This window comes from Leopardus geoffroyi, chromosome B4, assembly GCF_018350155.1.
Source record: "Leopardus geoffroyi isolate Oge1 chromosome B4, O.geoffroyi_Oge1_pat1.0, whole genome shotgun sequence".
Taxonomy (NCBI): domain Eukaryota; kingdom Metazoa; phylum Chordata; class Mammalia; order Carnivora; family Felidae; genus Leopardus; species Leopardus geoffroyi.
The window spans coordinates 108,374,755-108,401,751 of NC_059341.1; the positions used below are offsets into that span (position 1 = coordinate 108,374,755).

General features: G+C 33.3%; 1 protein-coding gene across 5 annotated transcripts in view; it reads left to right on the top strand.

Annotated features, from left to right (window-relative positions):
• The window catches only part of LRRIQ1 (leucine rich repeats and IQ motif containing 1), a 210,589-nt gene that overhangs the window by 138,699 nt on the left and 44,893 nt on the right, over nt 1-26,997 (top strand). The window lies entirely within an intron of this gene.

Below are 26,997 nucleotides of genomic sequence, written 5' to 3' on the forward strand. Positions count from 1 at the left end.
TTGCAATGAAATTTGTACAATTTAGAATTCGATTATAGTAACTGGATACATTTTGAAACATTATACTTTAAAATATGATGTATGTGTGTAGGGGAAATTTATTACTCTGTTTTGCTGATCATTTTTACATGGAAAAGGATTTTCCAGATGAAGGTAAATGCATATACTTGAATGAATAGACAAGATACTGATTGTGGTCAGTGATTCATTCTATTCTGAATTTTAGCTGGACAAATTTGACAGGCAGCCTTAATCCAGACTTTTAAAAGTGATGTCAGTCAATCAATCAGTCACACTTCTGGCATTAACCTCCCACCCCCAATGTATATGCAATCTCTTGTCATTTCTTTTCTTCACTCTGTATAAGGTCTTGAACTTAGGTAGCCCATTGAAGCATGAATTAAAGAAGAAAACTGATATCTTTAAACATTCCAGTAATAAATCTAATTACAAAAATTAACTTAGTTTTTATCCCCCACTTAGAGATAAAATATTTTGATTCAGATATTGATATATGTTTTGTAAAGATAAAATTTATTTTGCAATTTTATTCAAGAATAGAAGAAACTAACACTTTCAGAATTGCTGAACAAGGGCAGTGAATTGATTTTCTATAATTCTTGTGATTCTAAGATTTATAATTTTTAATAGTTTTGAGGTATTATCAATATTATATAGAAATAAAATTATCCCTTGAAGCTTTCCAAAACATATCCTGTGTTTTTTTTTTTTTGCATCTGTGAGATTTCCCTATTTAAAGAGAAAAGATTATATCAAGTACTATTTACAAATTAATTAAGTGAGTTACTATCATAAGTAATATTTAGTCTTAATTTTAAGAAATTAAAACCTATTTACCATGGAACCATCATATAATCATCACCCAAATGCTGAGCTCAAAGTTTATATCAGGGTCAAAGTTGCTGGTCACTCAGAATTGCCACTTGTAAATGACATGCTTGTGTTTAAATGGAATTATTTGTTTGTGCTGGTGTATACCTTGAAGTTGCTTTCCAATTTCATGTTGCGCTTGCTTCCATTATCATGTATCTGTACATGGGCATATATACAAACGTCCATCTGATAAACAGAGTTCTTATTTTTGGCATGCAATGTTAAATCTATACATGCTTCCTTAAATTTGCTTGTCTTAACAGATACTATATCCCTTAAATCTAACTTTATGTGTTTTTTTTTCTTCGATATATTTCTGTTAATTTTAGGAGCATAAATGTTTAAGTATATTAATTATGCAAGCTTTTTCTCTTGCTGTATGTATGTGTTAATTTATACATTTGAATATTTCAATATTTAAAATACGTAACTTGAATGTTCATAGTAAAAATGCCATGCATTTGGAGCCTTAGATCTAAGAGATTTGAATGTGTTCTCCAAAATATCTATAAAAATCTTACCCGTCTGCACCGTTTCTTCGAAGAGGAAAAATGTTCTTGTTTAAAAAATACTAATAGTCATCTCCAAAATAAGTGGTCCAATCATCTCTGAGTTTAAAATGTTTTCCTTTGAGAAGTATGTAAAAACACCTGAATTATTTTCCTATAACTCATCTCACCCATAATAATAAGAAAATGTAGAAATAGAAACAATGACAGGGGTTGGTATATAAGAAGGAGAATAGAGGCTTTTATATTTTTTTATTTGACTATTAGCTAAAATTGTATGTGCCAAGATTTAGGTTAGTTGAAACCCCCTACAAAGGGGCTTATGGAAACAGTAACTGATCCTTCTAACATTGTGTTTTTTAATACACCACGAGAATGCACTTCCCTAAAAGTCTAAGATCCCTATCTTGGGATGTGATGAAATGCTTTTTAAAAATCTATAGTAGAGGAGAAACACCTTTCTTAAAATTTTAAATCATGTCTTTAACATGAGTTCTCACAATAGAGCCCGGCAGACTGAAATATTTTCTCATTTTTTAAGGGAATTAATGGCTCTCCACCAGCCCTTTAACATGTAAAATGAGTAAGTTACTTGTGTCCAGTACATCCAAAAAAGAGCCAGGATAAAATAAACATAAGGGGTTGGATATCTTGGAAAAAATCTGTCATGGGTTTGGGTTAATCATCTCCAGAAGAAATTCAACTTGATGCCTGAAATGTAAGACTTCTTGGAGAAAGCAGAAAGGCCTGAGGCAGTGTTGATCTGAAGGAGTGCTCTCCATGGGTCAGAGCTGCTCTGCTGGCAGAGTGCAAACCCAGTTCACAACCAAGGCCTCTGAAAAGTTGTAAAAGACTGCAGGGGCCTTCCAGTGCACGCACTCCAGCTTTGGTTACATAGTTTTAATAGCCCAGTTTCTTATTATAAAATAAAACTTAAAAATAAAATCTGTGCCTAATTTTCCAACTTTCTGTCTGTCAGTGATAGGATTGCTTCCTTTAACATTTGTGGAAGAAAACATCGACTTTAGTGATCACTTTAGTGATCATGTATAAAAGTTATATAAATATGGAATACCTTTATTTGGTGCAATTTTCATAATGTTCTATTCTTGGGCACCCAAACACTGGGAAAGTGAGTTTTTCAAGTGATACTTTGGCTTAATTCTCTTCTACCACTTTTCATCCATTTTTAAAATATAGTTTTTCCAGCCACAAACTCCCCTTCTCTCCTAAAATCCCTAATACTACATGCCTTGGAAGCTGTGCAAAATGATAACTTTGATTTCCAATAATGATCATGGACTTCAGGGAAACTGATCTAGTGCTAAATGAGTCAGATCCAGTATTTACTCATTTTGCACCAACTTCCTCTTATTTTGCCTATTTCCATCATCAGAGATAGACTGTATTCACTTGAAATAATATCAGGTGAATATAAAAAAACAGAAGACCTATCACAGGCTTCACTTAATCATTATTATACCGGAATAACTACACAATTTTATCCTGTGTGATAGTAAAATCTGCTGCAAACTTATATGGCAAGTTTTAAGTGTACTTCAAAAGATATGTAACGTAGAGGAATAACGTTTATGTTCCCTTTGCTTTTACCCCCAGTTATATAGCGCCCTACTGCCCAGAGACTTATATTATCCCTAGACTTAGATGTTAAGTAAAATATCTATGCATATTATGCATATCCTAAAGACTGTTCCTTTTTTGCAGATGTATAAGGCTGTTCATGTGCACTCTTATAATCTTTCTGTTTATACTCTGTAGATTTTTCTTAAAATTGCTGTAATCATATAGGCATAAGCTGACTAATTCCAGTAAAGAAACTTCAACCTTTTAACAACATAGGAGTCAATCATTTCAATGAATAGAGTTCTAAGTGCTGAAGCATTTCAAATCCTTTTTCATTTGACCACTCAGTGACCTGATAACTATTTCCTGTCCCTAAATAAGGTTGTGACCCAGGTCTTAGAGTGCGAAACTCAGATAATTTTAGAAACAAGTCAAATGCCATAGAACTAAAGAAATAGAAGACAGTTTGACTAAAATTATTCCTTTTAAAGTGGAATTATTTATCTTAAATATGAAAGAATCAAAATTAAATATATTACCTTCTATTTGTTCATCACATTTAAAACTATCAAAATCATTGATTTTATTGCCCAATATGATGGAAAATCACCAGCTGTCTCTAAAAGATTATAGTATAATTTCTAATTTCTATTCCTTTAAGGTATTCAGATTGTAAAATGAATAATTAAGTAAATAAAATATAAATAATAATATTTCAATAACTCACTGGAATAGTTTGAGAATGGTGATGTTACAAATTAACTCCAATTAGATGTGTATATATGTATGGGTGTGTGTGTGGATGAATGTAATCTTCTGTTTTCATTAGAGTTTAAAACTACAGAAAGAAGAAAATCATAAAAGAATAACAACAAAAAACTAAGTACATTTCAGAAAGTATGGCAGGAATGTTTCTACTCACCTATTTTAGCTGCTAAAATGCCTTTGGCAATTGGATTAGGGGAAGGAAGACTCTTACAAGTGCATTTTGCTGATCTGAAAATGTAATTGACTATAGTTTGTTTTGATAATTTTTTTTTTGCTTTTCCATAACTTGGATGTGAAATATAATGTTATGAAATGTTAATTATTTTAATGAGGTCAAGAAGTGTTTCCTTATAATAACAGTTTTAATGTTTAACATACATTTGATACTTTTCCCCCTTGTATAGTTAATAAACTTATGAATTAAGAATATATTAGAACTAAACTTCAAAATATGATTTTTAGAAAGTAAATATTGGGAAAAGCCTCTGAAATTGACACTTAGTCTGAGCCATTTAAGCTGAGATTTACACTTTTCACAGGGATCACGCAATTTATCAGACAATTTAAATTGTCAGTTTTGATCTCACACATTCTAAAGAATCATTATAAATTAAGAAACTAGTGCTATAAGGCTGGTTAAATAGTAAGAAAACTATTATCTTAGACCATGTTTAGAATATGATGTGCCATATTATTCTTAAGAAGCATGCTTTTCTATTGTTAATATACTAATTATACAGCCATGAAAAAACAGAATTTCACTCTTACTCAGTTGAATGTCAAACTATTGCCAATTTTAATCTTTCAGTTTTATAATTTGGATTATTGTATGTTTTATTGAACCATGTCATGCAGTTGTGTATATGTATGTACACATTGTGGGGGTGTGTGTAATTTAAATACTAACTATAAGAATTTTCAGGAGTGAAATATAAATTAATATAAAATAAATTCAAGCATCGAGCCCTTGCTTTTCTTGTTTCTTGGAATTTATATGAACAAAGGAGAGCCCAGGAATGTATGATTTTTCAGCATGATTTGTGGAAAATATGTAGAGAAGTAAAACTTATAGTAAAAACAATCTCCCAAGGATTTTTATTTAAATTAAGCAATAACTAAAATGGTAGCATAACTAAAGATATTTTAAACATTAAGTTAAATACATGGACTAAAATTAAAAATAAATTAAATTTGCAAGTGTGATTTGAGATTTCTTAAAATGTGGTGGTAATAATTCATAAACTCCAAATTGCCGTAAGGAAAACGTGAACTAATATTGTACATTATGTATCTCATATAAATACCTGAATGCAACTCTTTCCCATATATTTTATTTTCCATATTTGATTTAATTGCATGTTTTAGCTACTTATTTATAACTATACCTTTTGTTATATATTAATTACTTTTGTAAGTTTTGCAACTTTTATCCAAAATTGCTATTCTGAATTGACTTGCTTTTATATAAGGTATATGCAATGATACATAAATGGTAATTACCTGACAAAATTTGAGATTATTTAATTTGAATATGAGACTATTTTCCTTGTTATTTAAGTATAAAGCACTTTATGCATTAACAGTATGGAATTTAAATTTATTATCACTATGGTCAAAATTTTAAAATTACAGTTGAGAGCAAATAATAAAATAGAATTAAATGAAAAATTCATGCATTTAAATGAAGGTTTGTTGTTGTTAAGGTCAGAAAACAAAAAATTATTAAGCATTCACTTGATCTAAAGAAAATTGCAGTGGTAAATTTAAAAACTGTAAGGGATTAAGACTAGAAAGTAAGCTCTAAGTACCAGGAAAAAGAACTCAGATTTAACCTACAGATGACCTGGGCTTGTTTGTTCAGATGACAATTCTAAAAGTGTGCAGGGAATATTCTTGTTTAATACAATTATTTGCCGCAAGCCTTGACCTCAGTGACTGTCAAGGAGCAGATCTGAATTGGCCCATTCTCTGATATGGTGACATTGCTTCTGTTGCCTCGATTGTGACCTCTGATTGCATGGTACTCTTGAGAGTTCTATGTAACAAGCGTAACTCCTGGTTCTTAGCCAGGAAGGTTGATCTGCCTGCGTGTCAGCCCCCTTATTCTGAGTTACACGTGCTGTCTATCTGTTCATGATAGATAGCTATTATTTTGAGTATATACACCTGAACATTTTAAGAGTAGTGTTCCACAACTAGTGAAATATGCAAGCATCTTTTTTTTTTCAAATATGTTGAAGCCTGTGTGTTGTATGAGCTTTTAAAACAAATGCTCATTTATTTTCAAGCAGGTTTATTGTATGACATCTGTGCCTTTCCCCAGCTCAGAGAAGTACACACTGCTTCTCATCCCCCATCTCTGTAATGTAACCATATCTAGGGTATAGAAAATTGATGTAGAAAAGTAACATGACATAGTGTAGTGAGAATAGGGTTAGAAAAGACAGACCACTGACTTTAAATTATAGTTTCACCATTGTCACCGTGGGCAAACTACTTAATTCTCTGAACCTCCTTTTTTCACTTTGAAAATGGGGGGCATCACTCAAGAGTTTTATAAAGATTAAATGAAAATTAATGTAATGTGAAGGGCATGTCACAACTCTCAGCACATATTGTAATCATTATTATTATGGTGATTTTTTTTTTAATATGCTCCCCAAAGGAGAGAAAAACATGGATATCCCTACACATAATGGATACAGGATAGTTTCAGAATTCTTACAATCACAGCATGGGATGAAGGCGGTTCCATGCACAGCAACCCAAATAGAATAATTTGCATAGCTTTCTTCACAGTTTAACTGAAAGCTACGATCAGAATCATTTGGAATCATTTGTTTGTCAGTCATGTGTTTAGACGTGGCTTGGTTATTTGAAGTCAAATTATAAATGGGCAGCAGAGTTGGAAATTTAATTTAAACATTTTCATGCTGAGATTAGTGCTTTGTCCACCAGATCAATGGTTTTCAAACTTTATACTTTAGCAGAAAACTTCTTTCTTCAAATGAAATATTACCCAAAATTCAATATAGTGTGTAAAACAGCTAAGAGTACATCTGCTCTGGTTTAGGAAGTGGGTCTGATCTCTTGGCGACTTCCCATAGCAGCCACTGAGATGCATTTGAAAAGCCTCTACGGCTTTTCAAAGCACAATATAAAAACAGTGTACCTGATTAGCCTTTACCAAAGAATAATTCCCTTCTTATATATTCTCATCGAACCCAGGACTTACTACTTGTTCTTAGTGCTTATCACTGTATGCTGCTGAAGTTCAGAACTCTATTGGTTCACTGCTAGGGTCTCAGCTCTCAGAATAATGCCCAGCAATAGTAGGCACTCAATAAAAGAAAATTAAGCAATTCAGATAAAATGTACCAAGTGTGTATCACAGTAGTAATCAAAAATCATGTAGCATAACTCTTATTCTTAATGATCCAAGATTGACAATTATGGATAGTTACATTTCATATTATACAGTATGCTAATAAAATAATAATTTATTCCGTATTTCATTTATTCCAAGATGTGCATTTTTTTCACATTTTAACATCTCTAAACTCAGAATGCATCTTGTAGTAAATGGAAGCTTAGAAGTTGCTGTAAGCCACGTAGTAGTTGACACGTGATGTGAATACCTTCAATTGTCATTTTTCAGCAAGATCAAGATCCAAGCATCATACATACTATGACATAATATAGTGCTCTAAAATTTGGAGAGCATTTTTATTTTATTATTTTATTATTATTTTTTAAATGTTTACTTATTTTTGAGAGTGAGCGAGAGCATGCGAGCAGGAGAGGGTAAAGAGAGAGGGACAGAGGATCAGAAGCAGCCTCCACACTGACAGCAGTGAGCCTGTGAACTGTGAGTTCATGACCCGAGCCAAAGTCAGATGCTCAACTGACTGAGCCACCCAGGCGCCCCAAATTTGGAGAGCATTTTAGTAGAGTTGACATAAGACTGGCATGTGCAAGTATGACTGAAACAGTGGTTAAAATACTGAAATACATTCTTATCTGATTGGTAAAAAGCTACTTCCTTGAGCCTCTTCCCACTACTGCCACCCCACCCACTGTGGCTGCTTTAGCTTCTTCCCTGGAAATCCTCTCCCAAGTCTATGATATTTGGTAACTACAGGATTAATGCCCTGCCTAGTAAGGACTCTCCTGTACTCTGCTCCAGTTCAAAGCCAGTGTCCTTTCTGATTGTCAGTGCCCATGGTATAAAGTGTAAAAATTGTTACTATCATACCTATTGTGCATCATTTTTTTAAGAATATGGTTCAACTGTGAGGGTAGGCAAAGAAATCGTTGTGACCCCCAAAGTTTATATATGAAGAAATAAGGCTCAGCACAGCAAACCATGTTCTATACACCTTATTCCAAGCTGATGCCTTAACTAATAGAGACAGAACAAAGTGGATAATCTCAGATCGAAGCAAGCACAGGCACAAAATTTGTGAGATTGAAAGATCAAGTTAAAATAAGCAAAATGTCAGGGCACCTGGGTGGCACAGTCACATGAGCTTCTGACTCTTGATTTCGGCTCAGGTCATGACCTAACAGTTCCCAAGATCAAGCCCCACGTCGGGCTCCCTGCTGACAGCCCAGAGCCTGCTTGTGATTCTCTCTCTCCTTCTCTGCCCCATCCCCTACCTCTCTCAAAATAAATAAACATAAAAAAATAAACAAAATTCTCAGTACAAGATAAACAGACAACTAATTCAAAGGCATTCCCTCAGCCAGGGAATACCAGTGTATGCTTCCTGTTAGTGAAGCAGCTCATATCTAAGAATAGTAAGCTTGGGGCCTACAGATGCAGCTAAGAAAAAGCCTGTGACTAGATTCAGTAGTAGTGAGAGGACACACTGGATATCAGCACTCTCCTGACAGTTCTGACATTTATGCTATGAATGCAATGACCGCTTCAAGAAATGCCTTTATAGGCTGTACCTAAGCTTCTTTCACTGTTGCCAGACATGTTTTCTGTATTCTTGCCGTAATATGAGCACTGAGAAAAATGTAGAATAGAGACTGTTGAAGTAAAGGTGGGGAAAAAATAGAAGATGAGTAAAGAAAGAGTAGGAAGTAAGTGAAGAATAAAGAAAAATAATGAAAAGCAAGATAACATAATATATGGTTTATGACTTCAAGTTATTCAGAAGTGTACAAGTATGTCTTTCCAATACTGTCTAGCCTCAGAAAGCATGAAATGTAGATACAAAAAAATCTATATTTTTACATGTATCCATCATTTTGGTATCCTGTAGGATACTGTCACTTCTCCAAAAATTCTTTATGCTCCACCTGTTTATCCTTATGCTTTAACTTCAGGCAGCTACTGATCTTTTTACTTTATAGTTTTGGCTTTTCCAGAACATCACATAATTGGAAACATACACAATGCATGCCATATTCCTACTAAAGGGCATCTTGGTTGCTTCCAAGTTTTGACAATTATCAAGAAAGCTGGTGTAAACATCCGTGTGCACGTTTTTTTGTAAACATAAGTTTTCAACTTTTGGAGTAAATGCCAAGGAGACTAATTGCTGTATCATATGGTAAGAGCTTTTTAGTTTTGCAAGAAACCACCAAACTGTCTGCCATTTTGCATTCCCATCAGCAATGACTGAAAGTTCTGTTGCTATACATGCTCATCAGTATTTGGTGTTATCAGTGTTCTGGATTTTGGCAATTCTAAAAGAAACATAGTGGCATCTCAATGTTTTAAATTTGTGCCCATCTTTAAAATGAGGCTGTTTGTTTTCTTACTGTTGAGTTTTTAGGATTTCTTTTTATATATCAGGTACCAGTCCTTTATCAGATGTGTCTTTTGCAAATATCTTCTCCTAGTCTGTGGCTTGTCTTCTCAAGCTTTTGGCAGTGTCTTTCACAGAGCAGCAGTTTTTAATTATTTATTTTCTATATTATATTTTATCTGAACAGTCATCACCAAACCCAAGATCACCTAGACTCTTTACTCTGTTATCTCCTAGAATTTTTTTGTTTAGTTTTGCATTTAAGTCTATGATCCATTTTTAGTTAGTTTTTAAAAGTTTTATTTTAGAGAAAGATTGAGATAATGCGTACGGGGTAGGGGCACCGAGGGAGAGAGAGACAGAAAGAGAAAGAATCTTAAGCAGGCTCTATGCTCATCATGGAACCCAATACAGGGCTCAATCCCATGACCCTGGGACCGTGACCTGAGCTGAAATCAATAGTTGGACACTCAGCAGACTGAGCCACGCAGGTACCTGTTTTTTGAGTTAATTTTTATTAAGGTGTAACGTCTGTGTTAAGATTCTCTCTCTGTCTCTATCTCTGTCTCTTTTTAAAAAACAATTTAATGTTTGTTTACTTTTGAGAGAAAGAGAGACAGAGCACAAGCTGGAGAGGGGTGGGCAGAGAGAAAGGGCGACACAGAATCTGAAGAAGGCTTCAGGCTCTAAATTCAGCACCAGAGCCTGATGCAGGGCTTGAACTCACGAGCTGTGAGATCATGACCTGAGCCAAAGTCGGACACTTAACCAGCTGAGCCACCCAGATGCCCCATCTCTGTCTCTCTTTTTTTGCATGTGGAAGTCTAGTTGTTCTAGACAATACTTGAGAAGACTTATTTTTTCTCCATTGTGTTGCCTTTGCTCCTTTATCAAAGACCAGTTGATTGTATTGTGTGACGTCTATCTCTGGGCCGTCTGTTCTCTTCCATTGATCTATTTGTCTATTCTTTCACCGACACCACACTGTCTTGCTTATTGTAGCTTTATAGTAAGTCTTGAAGTTAGATAACATTAATCCTCCCAAAGTATTTTTAAATAAAGTTTAAGCTGGCAACATAAGTAGAGAATTCCTCAGAAATCAGAAACAACAAGAAAACATGAATATAAAGATGAATAACTCTAGAGATCTAATGTATACCATAATAACTATAGTTAATAATACTGTACTGAATACAGAAAATTTGCTAAGAGAGTAGATTTCAGGTGCTCTCAGCACACACATAAAAAATGGTAATTATGTGAATACATGATAAGTTAGTTAACTTGTCTGTAGTAATCATTTCACTTCATATATGTAGATCAGATCAGGTCGTACACCTTAAATATCTATCTATAATTTTTATTAAAAATAAAGTAAATAAGTGTTAAAAATTATAAAAAGAAAAAAACACAGATATATAGGTGCAGCAAGCTTAAGAGTTATCTCTTAGGGTAAGGGGTGATGTACACCCTAGAAACTGGCAGAAGCAGTCAAAAATCTTTTTTGAGTGGATAATTTAAACTCCTACCTCCAAGAATTTGCATTAGTATGGACCTAAAGAACATAAACTAACTAAAACAATAACAAAATCACTAAACACCTTGGAAAACAAGTTACTAGAGTGAGAATCGACAGAAGAAAACAAACTAAAAAATTAGTCCATTGAATCATACAGGTAGTAGTTTTATCAGATACAGAATTTAAGAATACTCATCTTTGGGGAGCCTGGGTGGCTCAGTGGGTTAAGCATCTGACTTTGGCTCAGTTCATGATCTCATGGTTCATGAATTTGAGCCCTGTGTCAGGCTTTGTGTGGACAGCTCAGAGCCTGGAGCCTGCTTCGGATTCTGTGTCTCCCTCTCTCTCTGCCCCTCCCCTGCTTATGCTCTGTCTCTCAAAAATAAATAAATGTTAAAAATTAAGTTTAAAAAAGTCATCTTTAGTTTGATGAAATACATAATACATTTGGTATTTGTGTACATAAAAATGAATTTGAAATACAATGAATCAACAAAAGACTAGTAAGATTAGGAAGCTTTGAAAAAACTGGATAGGAATTCTAGATGAAATATGACTGATAAAATCAAAAATTAACTATAATTGATGTAAACACAATAGGTAGATTAAACATAAAATTAGATTTACTAAATGAAAAACCATTGAACCTCATCTACTGTTATTATTCATTATCTACACAATTAGCTATTAAATTCCAAAGACAACACACTCTATTTTGGATTGTTTCCTAATGTCATACACCTGAGGACTCAGGACTCAAATGGTCAAAAGTACCTGCATTTTTCTGTAGAGACTTAAGAAATCCTTTCTGTCTTCTGGCTTTACAACTCAAAAGGATATATATTAACAAGTGTTCTTGACATCTATGAACATAGGGCACAAACTGTGGCCTCAAACAACTTGAAACTCACCAGTTGTGTTAGTATTCACAATACAGTGAAAAGGGCCCAAGTATAAGACGTAGAAGAAGGTTCCTGATTTGTCACTGCCTAGCTGTTGCATCCTGGGCAAATCACTTAATTTTTCTGAATCTCAGTTTTCTCATTTGAAAGAAAGTAATTGTTTTCTTTTTATTATGAAAGAAATACATTTTCATTTGTGAGTTTATCTCTGAGTATAGCTAAGTAAATACATAAAGACTGATTCCCTATCCTTAAACTAGTAATTAGACAATATGAAAAGAGCTCTAGTAAATATCTTAAGTGAGGAATTAATGTCTAAGATTTAGTCTTCATATTTTGAAATAGCTGCTTCAGGAGAAAAGAGAATACTATTTGTTGAACAACGAGAATGCTCTCTAGGGACTTTATGTCTCTCATTGTGTCTGCACAATATCCTTATAAGAAAAATGTAATAATCCCAATTTTTTTTGGAGAATGAAACTAAGGTTTTGAGCTTATGTAAGAGTTGTATGAATTTAAATCTACATCTGGCTGACTCCAAAGCCCACAGTGTTTCCGTTTCATCAGGAAGCCATATTTTCCCACAAAATACTTCTTAATGTCATATTTCTGAATATGGAAATGAATGACATTTTAAAATGTTCCTAATATACCAGCTGTAATAAATAACACAGAATTTCTTTTTCTCTTGTGGATAACTTTTGGAAAATAACGAATAATTTTGAAATAAAATTTTCCATATTTGGTCTCAGAGGAATTTGTAAATTTCTACTAAACCTATTCAGATGTTAAATTATGGAAAAGCACAATAAGCATCCCAGCCATAAAAACTTTGTACGAATTGGTCAGAAACCACAGTATTCTATAGTGCTGTATTTTATTATGGGAAATACCTTCCGTATATTAGCTTTTTCACACATTTAAAGAGTAAGTCAATAGTGACTATTTAAAGCATACTTCTTATCTATGCTCACTGAAAAACTCAAATAATTTTTACTTATGTTTCTGCCTATAAAATAATTATAAACAGCATATTTTGACCTGAAGATAGTAGAACTTGTTGTTTTTTTTTTTTTTCCTTTTTTGTTTTCTCCTTTTAAACTCAAATGTCAATGGTTTGGCTTAGTTGTTTATTTGTTTTTCAAATTAGGAAAACAATTTTATAAAGAGAAAAACAAATCTAACATTCAAAATCATAGACACATAATATTTTGGTTAGATTATTTCTTGGGGTTACTTTAGTCTGAATTCTAATAGAAGAAAATGAGAGTTTTCACTGGTTTCATATCCAAAACTGACCGGGTGGTAGTGTAGTAGAATGATTCTCTTGCATTTCTGAATATCTCAAGAGTGTGGCACCAACTACCCTTTTGTTCCAGACCATCTTTTCAAAAATATTTGTATACCAAACATCCTTAAGAGATAAAGATAGTCTCCTGTGAAGCAAAGGGCCGATTTGCTTGCTGTCCAATATAACAGAGGTAATGTTTTCTCATCAGGACAAAAAGCAGCTAATTTGTAACCCAATATAGAATACTGGAGCTCTCTTGGCTTAGGATGTCTCAGCTCTACCATGAGCTTAGTATCTATCTGGACTTCCTTCCTTGCACCCTTGTGGAAATTCAGGGGCAAAACGAACCACCAGAAAGATGCCAGTACTCATGCTGCTTCCTATGCTCCGAATAATAAAGCCCTTTGTCCCTGACCTAGAAGTCCTCTTTCTTCTGCCAACATTCATAAAACATTCCACCTGAAAGTATGATCAAATCTCAAGAACCCTCAGAGTTCTTGACCTAGAAAAACTTTAATTTCACAATTTAAGAAAGAAATGAATTGTGAACTTTATACTATCTTCCTGATTGATTTGTTTCTTGGAATGCTGTCAATAACCATGAGAGAGTGTTTCTTGCTTATCAAATATAGAGTAGTTTTAAAAAAAACACTAACTTAATATATTTTGGAACTGTAATAATGTGTCTCATTTGCCTGATTGTGGCTATGATTTCAGGAGAGGTGTTATGTGAATCAGCACAGAAAAACTTTATTCCAGGAAACATGTAATCTTCTATTACAGAGAGAGAAAAAAAGTCTTGAAATCACATAGACCTTGGCTCAAAAATAAAAAGTGCCATTTCTTAAGGTTTGTATCCACAAGAATCAAGAAATTGATAGTAGTTTCTTATTTATAGTACACAAGTGAATTCACAAGTTTGCCTCATGTTTGGCAGGATGCGTTTCATTTCCACTTCACAATTGATGAAACTAAGATTTGAAGTGATGATGACCAGTTTTCCTGATTTTTAATTCAATTCTCTCTCCACCAACAAAGATATATTAAATTTGCATCATTCAAAAAAGATAGTGTTTTAATAATCTATTTTCCCAATTTAGTGAAATATATTGAAAGCCAATCATGGTTAGTGTATCTTGTGTATAGACTGAGAATCCTTTCACTGTGTATGATGCCTTGACTTTAGGAAAGGTGCTAACAGTGAGTACATAGAAAACAAAAGGTAAAAATTGTTAAAACTTAAAGTACAGAAATACTTTTGGGCAAAGAAGCACTATATGAGTGTTATGATATTGGGATAGAGGAGTAAATTTAGATAGAAAAGGAAAGAATTAGAAGGCTAACAGATGGTATAGAACTTGTATATGGGGAAATAAAGAGGGATGGTATTTTTTTTTCTGAAACAAACATAAATTCAGAATATAATTTAGAAAACAATCTGATCCCAATCTGAAAGCACCCGTATGTACCTGGCAGAATTGAAAACCTATCTATCATCTCTGGAAAAATGCATTTTTATTTATAAGAAAAATAAGATGCCATGAGTCAAACCAATAGAAATAATAGACATCACAAAAAATATAAATAATTTATATTAATTGTTATTAGACACTTATAAATATGCTTACTTTAAGGATTAAAATATATTTTGGAAATATCAGCAAGAGACAGTAGATTAGAGAAAACTGAATATAAACTTCAAAATGAAAAATAGGGGCACCTGGGTGGCGCAGTCGGTTAAGCGTCCGACTTCAGCCAGGTCACGATCTCGCGGTCCGTGAGTTCAAGCCCTGCGTCAGGCTCTGGGCTGATGGCTCGGAGCCTGGAGCCTGTTTCTGATTCTGTGTCTCCCTCTCTCTCTGCCCCTCCCCCGTTCATGCTCTGTCTCTCTCTGTCCCAAAAATAAAATAAAAAACGTTGAAAAAAAATTTTTAAATGAAAAATAAAATAATTTGAATTAAAACCTATAATATAGGTTTACCTGCAGATCAGACAAAGTTGAAGAAATAATGAACTTGGAAATATGTGAGAAAATATTATCTATAATCTAGTGAAGATAAGCCAATAGGTGAAAAAATTAGGAAATAAAAATATATGGAAAAAGTTAGGGAAGGTTTAATTATGTCTAAATGGAATGAGGCAATGGCAATATCCAGTAAGATAATGACTGAAAATTTTTCTGAGCTGGATGAAAGGCATCATCAACAGTTTCAAGAATTGAATTATAAGCAGGATAATTTTTTGTCCCCAAAATCCAGAGCTACTCATCAGAGAAAAACTTTATACATCAGAAAACAAAACTCTTACTGAGAACAAAAGGAGACTCATTACCAATGAAGTTGCAGTTAGACTAACAGCTGATGTCTTAAAAACAATAGAAGGCAGAAGAGGTAGAATATCTCAGTGATCTGTAAGTTGTATGAATGGAAGCTACTGTCAAGCTGAAATTCACCAGAATAAGAACAAAATACAGACATTTTCTCTGTTTAAATGTTGTATTTGTTTTTGTTTGTTTTCAAGGCACAATTTTGTATTTTTACTTACTTTTTTCACTTGATTTTATGCTTTTTCTCATCATGATAAATGTGTTTTTTAATCCCCACCCATTATTTCCCTCATCCCCCCCCCATTATTTCCCTCATCCCCCCCCCCCCCAACAACCTCCCCTCTGGTAACCATAAGTTTGTTCTCTGTAGTTAAGAGTTTATTTCTTAGGGCACCTGGGTGGCTCAGTCAGTTAAGCGTCTATTGATTTCGCCTCAGGCCGTGATCTTGCAGTCATGAGATTGAGCCCCCTATCAGGCTCTGTGCTGAACATGGAGCCTGCATGGGATTCTCCCTTCCTCCCTCTCTCTCTGCCCTTCCCCTGCTCACTCTCTCAAAATAACTAAACTTAAAAAAAAAAAAAAAAACAGTCCATTTCTTGGTTTGTCTCTCTCTTTCTTTTTTCCTTTGCTCATTTGTTTTGTTCCTTAACTTACATATATGAGTGAGAGCATTTGTATTTGTCCTCCTCTGACTGACTTATATGGCGTGGCCTTATACTCTCTAGCTCCATCCATGCCATTGCAAATGGCAAGATTTCATTCTTTTCTATAGCTGAATAATGTTCCATTTTATGTGTGTACTACATTTGCTTTATCCATTCATCTATTGATGGACACTTGGACTACTTCCATATTTGGCTATTGTAAATAATATGGCATTAAACATAGGGGTGCATGTATCCCTTTGAATTAGTGTTTTTGTATTTTGGGAGTATATCCCCAGTAGTGTGGTTCCTGGATCATATGTAGTTCTATTTTTAATTTTTTGAAGAACCTCCTTATGTTTTCCATTGTGGCTGCACCAATTTACATTCCCACCAACAGTGCAAGAGGATTCCTTTTTCTCCACCTTCTTGCCAGCACTTCTTGTTTCTTGTATTGTTGATTTTAGCCATTCTAACAGGTATGAGTTGATATCTCATTGTAGTTTTTATTTGTATTTCCCTAATGAGGAGTGATGTTGAGCATCTTTTCATGTATCTGTTGGCCATTTGTAGGTCTTCTTCAAGGAAATGTCAGTTCATGTCTTCTGTCCATTTTTTAATTGGATTATTTAGGTTTTGGGTATTGAGTTGTATCAGTTCTTTATACATTTTTGATACTAATGCTTTATCAAATATGTCACTTGCAAAGCTCATCTCCCATTCAGTAGGTTGCTTTTTGGTTTTGTTGATTGTTTCCTTCAATGTGCAGAAACTGTTTGTTTTGATGTGAATCCAATAGTTTATTTTTGTTTTATTTCCCTTGCCTCAGGAAACATATCTAGAAAAATGTTGCAGTGGCTGACTGCCTGTGCTCACTTAAAAGTTTTTATGCTTTCAGGTCTCTTATTTAACCCCTTAATTCATTTTGAGTTTATTTTATGTATTGTGAAAGAAAGTGGTCCAGTTTCATTCTTTTGCATGTGGCTGTCCAGTTTTCCCAATACCATTTGTTGAAGAAACAGTCTTTTCCCATTGTATATTCATTCCTCCTCTGCTGAAGATTAATTGACCATATAATTGTAGGTTTATTTCTGGGATCTCTTTTCTGTTCTATTGATCTATGTGTCCATTTTTGTGCCAGTACCATACTGTTTTAATTATTTATGCTTTGTAATATAACTTTAAGTTTGGAATTGTGATGCCTCCAGTTTTTTTTTTTTTTTTTCATTTTCAAGATTGTTTTGGCTATTTGAGGTCTTTTGTGGTTACATACAATTTTAGGATTGTTTTTTCTAGCCCTGTGAAAACACTGTTGGTATTTGATTGCATTAAATGTGTAGATTTCTTTGGGTATTATAGACATTTTAACAGTATCTGTTCTTCCATTCCATGAGCATGAAATGTCTTTCTATTTCTTTCAGTCATCTTGAATTTCTTTCATCAGCATTTTATAATTTTCAGAGTAAAGTTCTTTCACCTTTTGATTAAGTTTGCTCCTAGGTATTTTGTTGTTTTGATGCACTTGTAAATGGTATTGTTTTCTTAATTTCATTTCCTGCTACTTCATTATTGATGTATAGGAATGCAGCAGGTTTCCATGTGTTGATTTTGTATCCTACAACTTTACGGAATTCATTGATCAGTTCTAGTAGTTATTGGTGGAGTCTTTAGGGTTTTCTGTATATAGTATCATGTCATCTATATATAGTGAGAGTTTTGCTTCTTTATATTGTCTAATTTCTGTGGCTTGGACTCCCAGCACTATGTTGAGTAAAAATGGTGAGTGAGAGTGGACATCCTTATCTTGTTCCTGACCTTGGGGGAATAGCTCTCAGTTTTCACCTATTGTGTATGATGTTGGCTGTGGGTTTTTCATATAAGGCCTTTATTATGTTGAGATATGTTCCCTCTAGACCTACTTTGCAGAGGGTTTTTATTATGAATGAATGAATGTTGTATTTTGTCAAATTTTTTACTGTCTGTTGAAATTATCACATGGCTTTTTTTTAATATATGCAACCTGATATTTATTGTAGCATTATTTACAGTACCCAAGATATGAAAGTAACCCAAGTGTCCACTGGTAGATGAATGTATAAAGAAGGAGTGGTATATACATATACAATGTAATATTACTCAGTCCCATCAGCTATGACTCTTTAGTAAACATACCCACTGGGGGTGCTCTATACAATGTGTGAATGGGGGAAGGGGAGAAACCCAAAAAGGGGGGGCTAGGAGTTAACTCAGACGGTGTCCACTTGTTGTTGGTCTATAAATTTCTGTTGTAGGAGAGAAATTAGAAATGCTGGAAACTACAGGTAATAAAGACATTTCAGAGGAAATGATGCGAACTCTGAGATAACAATATAACAAAAATCTTATTAATTTAGGACTATGACTTTATTTATACCTTGCTTCTGACCAAAAACTGATGTGAATAGAAAAATGCTTGATTTGCAGAATTTTATTTTACCAAATATTTCTGGGGCAGGACATATCCATTAGTAAAGCAAAATGTCATAGCTGTGGTTTATATCAAATCACATTCACACTTGACTATTCCTAAAATCAGTATTTATTTGTGAATTATTAATATAACATATAGAACTGAATTCTTTTAAGAAACTATACTTCTTCTAGTAGCTGATATTGAGTAAATGATTTTTTATAGATTTAACTTATCCTGCAACTGCTGACTAAGGGATTTAGAAAGCCGTAAGTAAGGTGTGTGTTTACTGCAAAGATTAATGTCTAATCTCATCATTAGTTCTAAAACTAACTATAAAGTTTTCTGTCCCTAGTAAACAAATAAAATAACGAAGTGTGATTGTATGATTTTATTCTTTCTCTTATTGATGTGACATACCACGTTGAGTGATTTGTGAATATTGAACCACCACTAGCATCTTGAGAATAAATCCTACTTGATCATGATGTATGATTTTTTAATACGTTGTTGGGTTTGGTTTGCTAATATTTTGTTGAACATTTTTGTATCTATATTCATGAGAGATAATGATCTGTAGTACTCTTTTTGTTGTTGTTGTGTCCTTATTTGGTTTTGGTAACAGGATGATACGGGCTTCATAGAATGAATTTGGAAGTTTTCTTTCCTCTTCCATTTTTTGGAACAGTTTGAGAAGAGTGAGTATTAACTCTTTTTAAAATATTTGGTAGAATTTGCCTGTGAATTGATCTGGTCCTGGACTTTTGTTTGTTGGGAGTTTTTTTGATTACTAACTCAATTTCATTGCTAGTAACTGGTAGTTTATATGTTTCTAGGAATTTATTTCTTCTAGGTTTTCCAATCTGTTGACCTATAGGTTTTTATAATATTCTGTTACAACTATTTGTATTTCTGTGATGTTGGTTGCTATTTCTTCTCATTCACTGGTAATTTTATTTGGGTTCTCTCTCTCTCTGTCTCTCTCTCTCTCTCTCTCTCTCTCTCCATAAGTCTGGCTAGAGGAATCAGCTCCTGGTTTCATTGAACTGTTCTATTTTTTTTAAGTTGCTATATCACTTATTTCTGTTCTGATCTTTATTATTTGCTTCCTTTTGCTGGATTTGGGTTTTGTTTGTTCTTCTTTTTTCTACTTCTTTTAGGTGTAAAGTTAGGTCTTTATTTGAAATTTTACTTGCTTCTTGAAGTAAGCCTGTATGGCTATAAACTTTCCTCTTAGAACCCCTTTTGCTGCATCCCAAAGATTTTGGCCCCTTGTGTTTTCATTTTCATTTGTTTTCATGTAATTTGGGATTTCTTCTTTGATTCCTTGGTTGACCTATTCATTGTTTAGAAGCATGTTATTTAACCTCCATGTATCTGTGGCCTTTCCAGATTTTTCTTTTGGTTGATGTCTAATGTCATATCATTGAAGTCAGGAAAGATACATGCTATGACTTTGATTTTTTTTTTTTTAATTTGTCAAGCCTTGTTTTGTGGCCTAATGTGTGATCTGGTGTGCAGAATGTTCCATGTGTACTTGAAAAGAATGTCTATCCTGCTGTTTTAGAATGGAATGTTCTGAATGTATCTGTTAAATCCATCTGGTCCAGTGTGTCATTAAAAGCCATAGTTTCCTTGTTAATTTTCTGTTTGGATGATCTGTCCATTGATGTAAGTGAGATGTTTAAGTCCCCTGATATTATTGTATTACTATCAAGTATTTCTTTTATGTTTGTTATTAACTGTTTTATGTATTTGGGTGCTTTCATGGTGGGTGCATAAATATTTATAATTTTTATATCCTCTTGTTAGATTGCTCCCTTTATTATTATATAGTGTCCTTCTTTGTCCCTTGTTACATTCTTTGTTTTGAAGTCAATTTTGTCCAATATAAGTACTGCTACCCTGGCTTTATTTTGGCATCCATTTGCATGATAAATGTTTCTCCATCCCCTCACTTTCAATCTGCAGGTGTCTTTCAGTCTGAATGAGTCTCTTGTAGGCAGTATATAGACGGGTCTTTTTTTTCTTCCAAAAAAAGCATTTAGTCCATTTATATTCAAAGTCATTATTGATAGATATGTATTTATTGACATTTGTTACTCCTTTGTAATTGTTTCTATAGATTTTCTCTGATTCTTTCTTCTCTTGTTCTTTTTCATGGTTTGTGGCTTTCTTTAGTGATATACTTAGATTCCTCTCTCTTTATTCTTTGCACATCTATTACCGGTTTTTGGTTTGTGGTTACCATTAGGTTTGCATATAACATCTTCTGCATATTTATATAAAGTTGAAAATTGCTTAAGTTTAAACCCATTCTTCCCTCCTTTCCCTACCCATATTTTAGGTATGTAGTGTCTTATTTTACATTCTTTTATTTTATGAATCCTTTGACTAATTTTTGCAGAAGTAAAATCACTAAAGTAAGAAAAATTTAAAAATATTTGGAACCTAATGGAACTTTTAAATTCAATGAAAGTGAAATGAAGACACCACTTATTATAAAATGTGTGGGATGCAGCAAAAGTAGTGCTTAGAAGGAAATTTATAGCAAAGTGCATATATTAGAAAAGAAGAGGGGTGCCTGGATGGCTCAGTTGGTTACGCATCCAACTCTTGATTTTGTCTCAGGTCATGATCTCACAGTTCGTGAGATCGAGCTTCACATTGGGCTCTGCACTGACAGCAAGGAGCCTGCTTCAGATTCTCTCTCTTCCTCTCTGCCCCTTCCTCTCTCTCTCAAAATAAATAAATAAACATTTAAAAAAAAGATCTGAAGTCAATAATCTAAATTTCTACCTTAGGAAACTTGGAAAAGTAAAGCAAATTAAAAGTAAGCAGCAGCAAAAAAAAAAAAAAAGAATTAGAGAAGAAATCAATAAAATTGTAAACAGGAAATCAATAGATAATATCAATGAAACCAGAAGTGGGTCCTTTAAAAAGATCAACAGGATTAATAAGCCTCTAGCCAGGCTAACTAAGAAAGAAAAAAAGAGAGGACACAAATTACTAATATCAGAAATGATAGAGGGGACATCACTCTAATTCCATGGACAGTAAAAGAAAAATAAAGGTATGCTATGAATAACTCCATGCCCATAACTATAATAACCTAGATGAAATAGATCAATTCTTTGGAACACAATTTGCCAAAACTTACATAATAATAAATGGACAAGCTGAATAAGCCTATATCTCTTGAATAAATTAAATAAAAAATTAATCACTTTCCAAAATGGAAAGTGCCAGGCCCAGAGGGGTTCCTGGTGAATTCTATCAAACATTTAAGGAAGAAATTATACAAATTTACTACAATTTCTTTCAAAGGATAAAAGCCAAAAGGATACCTTCTAATTCATTCCTTAAGGCCAGAATTACCCTAATCCCAAAGACAGACAAAGACTTTACAAGAAAACTACCGACCAATATCTTTCATGAACGTGATACAGAAAATTCTCAACAAAATATTAGTGAATCAAATCCAACAATTTATAATGAGAATTATACACACTATTTTGGGATTTATCCCATGTATGCAAAGCCAGTTAAACATTGAAAAATCAATGTGTTCATCACATCAACAGGCTAAAAAAGAAAAATCACATGATACCTGTAGAAGCCAAAACACATTTCACAAAACCCACCATTCCTGATAAAATTCAGTAAACTAGGAATAGAGGGGAGCTTCTCAAATTGGTAAAAAATGTCTACAAACAAACCTATAGCTAACATCACACTTAATGATGAGAAAGTCAAAGCTTTCCCACTAAAATCAAATACAAGACAAGGATGTTGCCTGTAACCACTTCTTTTCAACCTTGTACTGGAAGTGCTAACTAATGCAATAGACAAGAAAAGGAAATAAAAGGTATACAGAGTGGGAAGAAAGAATGAAATGTTTTTGTTTGCAGCAACATGATCATCTATATAGAAAATTTGAAAGCATAAGAAAACTTCTGGAACTAATAAACAATTATAGCAAAGTTTCAGGATGTAAGATACAATAGTCAATCACTTTCCTATGTACTAGCAATGATCAAGTGAAATTTGAAGTTAAAAACACAATACCATCTACATTGTCCCCTCAAGTTAAATGTTAGGTGTAAATATACAAAATATGTATAAGATCTATATGAGAAAAGCTACAAAACTTTGATGAAATAAATCAAAGACCTCAATAAATTGCTAAATATTCTATGCACATGCATAGAAGAACTCAATATTGGCAAGATTTCAGTTCCTCTTAATTTGATCTGTAGACTCAGTGAAATCCCAGAAAATCATTTTGTGGATATTAACAAACTGATTCTAAAATGTATATGAGAATGTAAAAGACTCAGAATAGCCAACACAATATTAAAGGAGAACAAATTTGGAGGACTGACAATACTTGATTTTCAAGATTTGCTATAAAGCTACAGTAACCAACACAGTGTGGTATTGGCAAAAGAATAAACAAATAGATCAATGGAGCAGAATTTAGACAGCCCAGAAATAGACCCATACAAATATGGTCAATTGATCTTTGACAAAAGAGCAAAGACTGTCTTTTCAACAAATGGTTTTAGAAGAAGATGACATCCACATAAAAAAAAATCTAGACATTGACCTATACCACTCACAAATATTAACTCAAAATAGATCACAGAGCTAAATATAAAATGCAAAACTCTTAAGACTCCTATAAGATAACATAGAAGAAGATCTATATCTAGATGACTTTGGTCATAGCTATGACTTTTTAGATGCAACACCAGTGGTGCAATGCATAAAATAAATAATATGATACGCTGGACTTCAATAAAATAAAAAACCTGTTTTCTGCTGAAGACAATGTCAAGAGAATGAGAAGAGAAGCCACAGATGAGGAGAAAAGAATTGCAGAACATTTATCTAATAAATGACTACTCCAAAATATACAAAGAACTCTTAAATCTCAATAAGAAGAAAACAAACAACCCAATATCTAAAAAATGAGCCAATGACCTTAACAGACATTTCAACAGAGATGTACAGATGGCAAATAAGTATATGAAAATACATACCACATCCTATGTCTTCAAGGAGATACAAATTGCAACAAGATACCACTACACACCTGTTAGAATGGCCAAAATTCAGAATTATGACAACACCAAATTTCGACAAAGGTACGGAGCAACAGAACTCTCATTTATTGATGATAGGAGTGCAAAATGGTTCAGCCACTTTGGAAGACAGTTTGGAACTTTCTTATAAGACTAAAAATATTCTTACTGGAGGATCCAGCAATCTCAGTCTTTGGTATTTATCCAAATGAGTTGAAAACTTATGTCCAAACAAAAATCTTCACACAGATGTTTATAGCAGCTTTATTGATAATTGCCAAAATTTGAAAACAACCAAGACATCCTTCAGTAGATAAATGAATAAACTGTAGCACATCAGGCAATGGAATTTTATTCAACAATGAAAGCAGATGAGCTACCAAGCCATGAAAAGACATGGAAGAACATTAAATGCATATTACTAAGTGAAAGAAGCCAACCTGAAAAGACTATGTATGATTCCAAGTATGTGACATTCTGGAGAAGGCAAAACTTATGGAGACAGTAAAAAAATCAGTATTGCTAGGGGCTGGGACTAGGGAGGAGGAGTAAAGAGGCAGAGCATAGAGGATTTCTAGAGCAGTGAAAAACTACTCTGCATGATACCGTCATGGTGGATACAAGTCATTATACATTTGTCCAAATCCATAGAAAGTACAGCATCAAGAGTGCACCCTAATGTAAACTGTGGACCTTGGGTGACTATGATGTTTCAGTGTAGGTTCATAGATTGTAACAAATGTACCACTGTGGTGGGGAGTGGCAGCATGTTGGTAATGGGGGAAGCTTTGAACATGTAGGGGAAGGGAGTGTATGGAAAAATGTCTCTACCTTCAAATTTTGTTTTAAACCTAAAAGTGATCTAAAAAATGAATGTTATTAAATTTTAAATAATATAAGGCAAATATTAAGGAAGTAGCAAAGAGAGGTCAAAAATTCTAAACTATATTGGGAGAATTTTATTATATCTTTTTTAGCAATTTATAGAACAAGCACTCAAAAAATCAGTAAGGACATGGTTTGATAAACCAATTTAATAGCATTTGCTTAAAGGACATATATAAAATATTCAACAACTGGAGAATGTACATTACCCTCATACACATACAGGAAATTTACAAAACTTTAACTTATACTGACCTGAAATGAGGTCTCAGAAGTTTCTTAAGGATTGAAATCATGTGCAGTGTGTTTTCTAAATAAAATGTAATAAACCATAAATGAACCATAATAAGATAACCAGATAGTATTTATTTTCTTGAAAATTAAGAAACATCCGAAAAATTCATGAGTCAAAAAATCATAAATATTAAAAAGTAACTTAACAATAAAAAATCTATGTATTGCAGTATAAAAGCAATAGTTAATAAAAATTTTAAAGGAAAAACAATTAATAAAGATACATTTTTTGAAAGAAATTTAATTAACCCCTGGCAAGTCTCATTATGAAAATGAAAGAGAAAGCACAAACAACCATATCAAGAAGGAAAACTGGGATGGATGACAAATGATACAAATTGAACAACCATATGACAGTACGTTTGAAAATTCGGAGAAAGTGAACAATTCGTAGAAAAATATAATACCCAGACTGACCTTAACTTTAATATTAAACCTAACATTCTAGGCAAGCAACCAGAATGGAAAAAATTTTCAAACTGTGATAGTATTTTTTAAATCATGTGCCAAAGAATGTGTCTCACAAAAGAGATACAAGACCTTACCAGGGAAATTGTAGAACTCTATCAAAAAATGTTAAAGAAAAACTATAAGTAAATCTATGAATTGAAAGACTCAATTTCAAAGATTTAAATTCTCCCCAAATTAACAGTGGATACTATGCTCTCTCAGTTAAATCCCAAGAGGTATTTATGGGCATTGACAAGCAGAATCTAAAAATGTATGGAAAGTCAAAATCCTCAAATAGCCAAAACACATTCAACAAAGATGACTAAATCGAGAGGCCTTGCCAAACACCATAACTTATTATTAATAAGCTCTTATTATAGAGCTGAAGCAAAAAGTATTGCATGGTATGGGTGGTATGGTATGGACAGGATGAGATGAGGTAGGATGAGATGGTAATTCTAGGATAGGGTAGGACAGGGTAGAGTAAAATAGTACAGAAAATAATAACTGATGGAGACCCCTGCATATATGTTTAATTGATATTATAAGACAAATTGCATTCTAAGTCAGTGGGGAATAGATAGACTTTCCAATAAATCTTAATAAATTATCTATATTAAAAATTAATTGGGGCGCCTGGGTGGCTCCGTTGGTAAAGCGTCCGACTTCAGCTCAGGTCATGATCTCATGGTCGGTGAGTTCGAGCCCCGCATCGGGCTCTGTGCTGACAGCTCAGAGCCTGGAGCCTGCTTTGGATTCTGTGTCTCCCTCTCTCTGTCTCAAAAATAAATAAACATTAAAAAAAAATTAATTATGTCCACCTTAAAGAACTAAATATAAGAAGCAAAATTATAAAACTTAACAGAAGACAATGTGGAAGAATATAACATTGGATATGAAATTATTTCTTTAACAATATGCAAAAGTACTGGTCATCTTGATAAATATATTTACATTAAAATTAAGAATCTCTATAAAGCCAAAATGTCATAATAGTAGTGAAACAATAACCCACAGAGATGGAGAAGGCATTTGCCACACATATAATCAACAAAGGTCCAGAATGTATAATATCCAGAGTGTATAATTCCTAAAAGTCATTAAAATACAAATAGCCTAATAGAAAAAAAAAAAGAAGCCTTAACATATTTTTCACAAAAGAAGAAATCCAAATAACTTGTGAACATATAAAAAGGTGTTTAATCTCATTTTGTAGCAGAGAAATACAAATTAAATCTGCAAAGTTTAAAAAAAAATCCTAAAAAAAATAAGATTTGGAAAACACATAACCAATAGGACTTATATTTTGCTAATTGAAGTATAATTTAGTACAGCCATTTGGAAAACAATGTTACATGTGGTTGACTTGAAGATATCCATTTCATACAGTCCTTCGAATACATTCTTAGATGCTTGCCCTATAGGAATTTGTACAAGGATAGGGCAGTATTTTTCTTAATAACCCAAACTGGAAATAGCCCATGTGTCTAACAACAATGGAATGGATAAACTCTAATACATCCATACAGTGGAAAACAGTATGACACTGAAAAGTAATGAATTGCACCTATACACAGCAACACAGATGAATCTCATAAACAATATTGAGCAAAGAAACACGAAAGAATACCT